The following is an 8058-nucleotide window of genomic DNA, read 5'->3' on the forward strand; positions in this document are numbered from 1 at the left end:
CACATGTTGAAACACTTTCTAAAGTACAGTGCCAGAAGTAACCAATACTTGGTTCACCATATTGACATTGATACCATTATAGCTCTATAAACCTCATAGTCCTTCATGTCCTTGAAATAAACTCATTGTTCATCTTTTCACTCTTGCTAGGGGACTTCCGCCCTACTGCTACTTTAGTCTTAGTGGGCATGTCCACATGTGCATTCAAATGTGCCTAAATTTAATGCACATTATCTTAATGAGCATTAAGAAGGTTTAAGCAGGCATCTACACATGCAGGTGTTAAAGCACATTAGCACATCTGAGTGTGGACTGACTTGGGACTAATGTTAGTCCCAAGTCAGTCCACACACAAAGTTGATACTAGTAAATGGTGCATTAGACTAACTTAATGCACAGTAAGTCCCACACATGTAGATAGTGATGCTTTACTGTGCATTAGATTAGTCCAATGTGCAGTAAAGCATCTCATGTAGACACTCCCAATATCTACTATACCTTAAAGGCTCTGGAAATAGCTCTAATAATAATTTCTGAATTTAACAAAACACATCTGGCTTCTTTTACTCCCTGACACATCTGGCTTCTTTTACTCCCTGATTTGATGCAAAGTGCCAGCAAGATGAAGCTGTATTTTACAGGGAAAGTGAGAGTTATAGATTACTATTTTATCAAAAATATGTGTTTTGGGCCTGGGGAGCATAGCTACTATGCATATAGAAACTTCAGGAGGACTCCACATTCACTTCAAGGGCTATGGAGTAAATTAATTTAGTTTTGATTCTAAAATGTTCTTACACTTCATTTGATTTCCTTGCTGTGAGCAAGGTCTTGTAAATTGAAGTTTGAAACTAAATGGACCTCTTTTAGTGCCTGCGGTTGGGATTTCTAAGAATTGACTATTTGTTGCATTACCATAATTATTTGAGGTATTAATTAGATAGTTAGTGGCTAATAGGGATTTATTTCTGTATTATTTTTAACCTATCAATTAACTGATCTGATTTGATTTGATAGTTGTATTGTCTAATTTTGACTATTATAGTACAAGTTTATAGTAGTTAGTCTTAATCATTTTACTGTATATATTTTATTTGCTCATTGTTTTTAGTTAATAAAACCCCAAAAGATAATTAATAGATTTTTTTTTCTCTTAAATTAGCAATTTGGCCCATAATCCCCAAGAATTTGGGTGCAAATACAAAGTTTGCTGGATATCAGTAAATTAAAGCTTGGTTGATTACTGTCTCTACAATAATACTTCTAAGCTGGAATTTCATGTCCTACACGTGATGCTGTCTTAAATTAAGGGAACTATAATGTCTAAGTTACATGTGGATGCCAGAGTTTTCAATTTTGTAACATAACTTTATTGCCTCTTCATTTCTTGATTTCAGGTAAAACGTTGTATCTTTCAACAACAGTCTTATTCTGTCTAGGGGCAGCATCCTCATAGCAAATTTTTTAGCTGTTCTAATATTTCAGGTACTATATTCCTCTCAAGAATGTTCCACTACTCATCCTTACTCTTCACAATGAGATAGCAGGAAAAAAAAGGCTTTACCTTCATTTTCTTATCTTTATTACCCAGGCTGAGTTCTCATATCTAGTGCTTCCATGGTTGTACAAGTTTTTTTTTACTCAAAATACAGGTTTCCAGGAAGTCTGAATCCATTACAACTGCCTGCTTGGCAAGTTTATAGATGTTGCTTTGTTTGCCCATTAATTCCATGGCCTTCTTTGCTGTGAGTCTTACTGTGTTGATTGGTGCCACCAGGTTTTATTGACTATGTTCTAGGTAAGAACATGACAGGACTCCAAGCTCATAAAATTAAACTTGTTTCTTCTGCCCCCTTACATATTTTACAGGGATGTTGCAACTTCACTTTGTATTGTCAGTTTCTACAGAAATTGGTGAAATTTGGAGGAGACAGAAGTCATTCTTAACCTCGCTCCAAATTCCAGGTGCTTTGCTCCAAGGGATGAAAGCCTCCCACAGAGAAGAAGCATAAGATTGCGAAGAATGCACGTGTGTTTATTTTTCCCATTTAAACAAGAAAGCATATAAAAAAAATCAAAACTAAAGAAGAAGACAAGTCCACTTCTCAACTATGCCCACCATTGTATTGATTTATTTTACTTTTGTCCTGAAAAAAGTTATAAAATACATTGATTATAGAGTTCATTCTTCAGTTTCTAAAATTTGAAATTAAACAAAGAATCAAAGCTTTCTATTAAATCTAGAGTTATCTTCAGCTTCCAGGAAATGTTTAAAGACATCTTCCATTTGACTCAATCTGCTGCATTCAAAACACAGCTTGGGTTGACTTTTCATAATAATATTTTGGAATTCTATGAGTCTCCCTTTGCATAATGAGCAGTCATAGGATGACTCAAATAGTTGGATGCACTGAAAACAACTAATCTTTCCTTCATTCTAACTGGCATGTTTATAACAAGGAAGCTTCTGAGACTCATGTAGCATTTCACTTTGAATTGGTAAAAAACTAGACCACAATGAAGAACCTAAATTTAGACTTAGATTTATATAAAAAACATAAACAAAAGTAGCCTAATAATCAAAGATAATCACAAAAATACATCTTCCACGTAAGTCACTGGCAGGAGATAAGCCTTTGTTAAAATCAAATTATTTGATTTAGCTGTTTAACTTTAGGCACCTGGGCTTGCTGTCAAGACAGGGAAAGCTGTATGCCAAAGTATCTACCTTGCCCAGATTTAAGTGTTTAGGGTATGGGGAAGCATTCATTTCAAGTCCTAAGAATTTCTAGTAAACCTGAAGTATCACAAAAACATATAGCTCACTTGTCCAATGCACCACAAAACATGATGAAACTAAGTAATGCTGTTGTTCTGCAGCCAGGGAGCAAGAATGCTAACATCCCAGAGTGCTTTGGGGGAATTCTGTCCAGAGGGTCCCAAGGATAACTGAGCATAGAGGGAAATGTCACTTGGCTAGTCGGCCAGGGACCAGATGCACCCCTGGCACTGGGATTGCAAAACCACAGATTCCCTGGTTAGTTTCCACTCTCAAAAGATCATCATCAAATCATGACTGGACTGTATCTTTCACGCCTGCAAACACTGTGGCTTCTCATTCAGTATTGCTCGCAGGTCATGTGCATGGCTCTGTGCTTGTTGGCAGAGACAAAGCCTGCTACTTCTTCTTTTGTAAGCTTGTTCATCTCCTATGAAGGCTGGTGTGGAGCTCTATGCACAGATATGTAGATATGACTGAGGCTCTGGCCATACACTTTCTTGAGGTTTGCTCCCTGTTTCTGACATCCAACAACTACATGGCCAACGAAGATGTTGCCAACCGGGAAGACCTGGGATTGTGGCAACTATCACCATGGAGATACCATCACTAGTTGGAAACTTGCAACCCCTGACAGCCTCCAGTCTGCCACCAATTGTTGGGTATAAGCAAGTCCAATCTGAAAGAGACAGCGCTGGAGGTGTCCCTGGCTATTTAGCAGGCACTAGCACCTGCCTCATCAACTTGCAGGAGGTCAATAATGGTGGGAGGGCACTAGCAAGCTTGTGGAAACTTTGCTGTCTTAGAACATTTGGCTCATGTGCTGCTCATCCCACTTGATCTCACAGGCTACAGAGTGCTACAATGGCCCTAGGCCTCACATGACTACAGAGCAGCACATGAAGCACACATGCATCTCCTAGCAGAGGCATTCATGGTGTAGCCTTTGGCAAGCAATATTCTGTGGGGCTGTGATACTGCCTCAACTGCAGGAGAGGGGCTTAGAAGTCCCCTTGGCACAGTTTATAGCCTTTAACAATTATATCAACTGTAAGCCATGCTCAGCCTGCACATGAAATAAATCACTCAAAATTTCTTGCTCAAAGTGCTTGCTGGGCTTGTAGATAATGCTGATATAATACAAAGTGGGCACCTCTACATGTGTCCTTTAATGTGTAGTAGCCTTTTTTACTGGGCATTAGAGTGCCACAGTATAAACCAGGCTAATGCACAGTAAAATTAGGCCACTGCACATTAAGAGTCATTTAAAAAGCATGCACTTTTGCTACTGCACATTAGAGCAGCCTAATGCACATTTAGTTAGTAACTCACATTAGAGGTACTAAATTTAATGCACAGTAGCAAAAGCACATTAATGAACGTATAGCGACACACCCACAGATACTAGGAGTGTGTGAAACGGGCCATATTCAATTTGGATTCGGATTCAGCCCAGTGATTCGATTCAGCCCAGTGATTCGATTCACTGATTTGGATGACTATCCCAATTTCATTCAGGCTAATCTGAATCTGAAGATTCGATGCTGATTCAAAGAATCAGAAATTCAGACATAGACACAGCTTTACATGTTTTTTCTACATACCTCAAGATACCAGGCATCACTCCTGAATGCAATGATGGAGCACCCCACAGGAGTACACCCCCCACACACACACACACATGCTCAGCAGCAGACCCAGACTTCCAGTCCACTTCTGGGTTCACCACTGAGCACTCAGGGGACCCCCGTGCCTGCGCCCCTCTCAACTCAGTGATTGGCCATGGGGGGGACCTTGGGTGCCCCCCCCATACCCAAGAGGCATCAGGTGTCAAGCCAGAAGTGCTTCTGGTCCACTTCCAGGTCCACCACCAAGCACGTTGGGGACCCTTCCCCCTGTACTCCCGTGGGCCACTCCATCTGGCTTAGCATCTCAGCATTCATGAGCTGCCTGGTACCTTGAGTTATATGGAAAAAACATGTAAAACTGTGTCTATGTCCGAATCATCAAATCTCTCTGAATCCATTCAGAGGGTTCTGATTTGATTAGGAGAGATTAAAGGATCTCCTAATTAGATTCGGATTTGGAGATTCAGCCGCTGAATGAGGTCAAACAGAATCAGCAACTGATGCTTCGCACAGCCCTAACAGTTACATATACTGCACAATAAAAGGTTTTATGAAAAATAATGCTGTGGATAAATGCTATAGGTTTATTATTATTATTATTGGTGCAGATTCAAGTGAAGTTGCCAGCATGATTCAGTTCTGAGAATGAGAAAGACGATCACCAGAGTCAAATCAAAATGGGTCTGTTATCTGGGAATTACCTGAATTTTCCATGTGGATTGGGAAGGATCCCAATCTTGATCACAAACAAAGATAGCACTGAGCAGCACGTCAGGGTGGTGATATCAATGCTTGTCTCCACCACCCTGACTCTGCCCTATCTTAATCATAAACAGACTTGCTGAAGTCAACCAAGGGGTGTGAAACAAGACTTTCTGGGATGCTGTAAGACCAATCTATGCCCTGTAGCACAATGTGTAATTATATATATTAAACAGCATGTAGCTAGAAATTGCTACACTGCTGTGAAGGTCCTGTTGGAAAGAGGAAATGTTGTGTAGCAGTTTTACTATGTTTCTCCTATTACAGACTGCTTGAATGGCTGTACACATACTTCATCATAGTGCTGGATGGGCATATTGAACAGTACAAATGTAATATTTATCCCTTAAAAAGAACAAGTCCTTTAGAAAGACTTGAGAAAGAAAGCTAGAATTTTAAGATTTACCTTAAAATTCACTATCCACTAGCTTCAAAATAATTTGGAACAGTAAGATTCATAAATTATGCCAGAATTAGATTCAAAAGTATTAATGGAACTGAACCCGCACTGTGATTCAGAAGGGTATTCTCATATTCCATTTTACATATGGAATGTCTGCAATTACTCATTTATCACAATTGATTGATGGAAATATAAGTGTTTAAGAACCAATATATTCATTCCCCCTTCCCCCCAAATGTATCACGTTGCCTTATTATTATTTACTCTGGCAATATGAGGTACAGTTTTAATCAGTTGTTCAAAATATTTGTTTTGTAAATTGAATAACTAAAAACTAAAACAAAAGAAAAACAAAACAAAACAAAACAACCAAAAAAACCCCAAACCTACAAAAAAGCAAACAAATCTGAAGCCCATTACTAATTTTAAGCAATCAGTATTTGGCACTTTTAAGGATTTTGCATGGGGCTGCAATGCCCTCAGCTGAGGGGGCTCCCAGCTGTGAAAACCGCTTCTTGATGGTGCAGGGGGAGCCCAGGATTGGGCTCCCCCTGCACCTGTAATAAGGCATGATGGGATCAAATGCATGATCCCAAAGTCACACCTCCTGCCATACATGTGTGTGAAATGTGTATTACCTGCATATATATTGAGGGTCTTCTAAGAATTTTATGCTGTTACCACTTAATTTAGAATTATGTATATTTTAAGAATTTTCCAGCTATGAGTGCAACATTTATTCATGAAAAACACACAGTTAAAAGTTATCTTCTTCCAAAATCTTACATAGATGGCTTTGATCAAGATCCACAACTGGTATAAATTGCAATTATTCCATTGATTTCCAAGTAGCTGCACTGATTTACAGAGGTTGATGATCTGGCCAATGTGTATGCCATGTGAAGTCAGAAAAATGTGTATGCATTGTTCACTTTAGAAAGTGTCATATCCAAATAACTATGGTACTACATAATTTTGTGTGTACGCATAGTATATAAATACTATTTTATAATATTATATGAGTGAATCTTCCTCAAATTTTTAAAAGCTCAATTCAGACCAAATGTAAACTAGTCATGCTACTCCAAGACCACTGAATTTGAGCTCAATTACAGTTCAGAAATTAATTCATAAGCTATGTTCTGTATTAAATAGACTGCAAGTTTCTAAACTTGTGTGTGTGGGGGGGTAATCTTCCATTTTTAGTTTTTTGGTTTGGGTTTTCTTATAAAATGAACCTAAGTTAAAACATAAAGACTTTTTCTATTCATTTAATTAGCAACCATGACATAATAAAACAGCCCAAGAACAGTAAGAAGGTAGTAGATAAGATCCTTGGTATTGCTTTATGACATCACAGTAAGATCTTTTTAGTTAGGGTAAAAATGACTTGTTTATTTTTACTACTGGCTCCAAAAAGGAGGTCATTCTTTGCCAGGGAGGGAAACTGCAAAGGAGCTGGCGTTGGTATTTGCCTTCACTTTCATGCTGTCCTTTCACTTAGAAAATTCTTCTTCTTCCACTCCATCTGACTTCATGAAAAGTACTATTCTTTTCTAGATATTTTCTGGATGGAATATATTTTGAAATGAGAATAGTATTCTCATTTCAATAATACTATTACAAAGATTTTGACATTTTTTCTGAATATTTTTTTCAGGTTCAGTCCCTGGCTCATTAGCAATGAAGTGTTTACAAATAGGTCTTGAGATATAACATCTTAGAGTTCCTTAAAGGCATGCAGATGTTCTTGGTATCCTAATTTTCAGTGGCCTTATCACCAGTCAGTTCTCATACAGATGCTTTATTTCATCTTGTGTAATTCTTCAGCTCTGCCAATTCTGTTTTGTGTCCAACTTCAGAATGACTGCTTCATGTAGCTATTGCTAATGCTTGATAATTCTATCTTTTTTTGACAAATTGCTGAGCAAAACAGTACAACTCCCTTTAGAGTGGCAGTGAAAAACAGTGCTTTCTGTTCCTCAGTCAATTGGTTTGTTTGGCTTATTATTTCAAACTGGGCATAACAAACTTCCCAAGATGATTTTTGTTCAAAGCTGACTGGTCTCAGAATTGGTTAATCAAATAATCTGTGTAAATATTTGTCTTAGGTTCATACAGCTCGAAACCTGGTGTTAGTTTCCATACTCTAAAACAATATTGTGTTTATTCCTTCATAATGGAAATGTTCTTAAATTGTTGAAGAAAAGAATATTGCTGTTGGATAATAAATTACAGCCTACCTACATGTTATATTTTTTTTTACCATCCCATATATATGAAACTACAAAGCCACATCTCTTTCATACCCCTCATGAAATCCTAGCGTGATGCCTAAAACAAAAATATTCACAGAACAAAACCAACAACAACAAAAATCTGATTTACAGTAACACATATGTCTTAACAATCTCTAATTTATTTTCCTGAACTTTCTGGATGTTTTCATTTTTACCCCACACAATTCTTGTCACCCATTCCCCTGT

Source organism: Gavialis gangeticus, unplaced genomic scaffold (genome assembly GCF_001723915.1).
Source record: "Gavialis gangeticus isolate Ggan-Ray unplaced genomic scaffold, GavGan_comp1, whole genome shotgun sequence".
NCBI classification, from domain to species: Eukaryota; Metazoa; Chordata; order Crocodylia; family Gavialidae; genus Gavialis; species Gavialis gangeticus.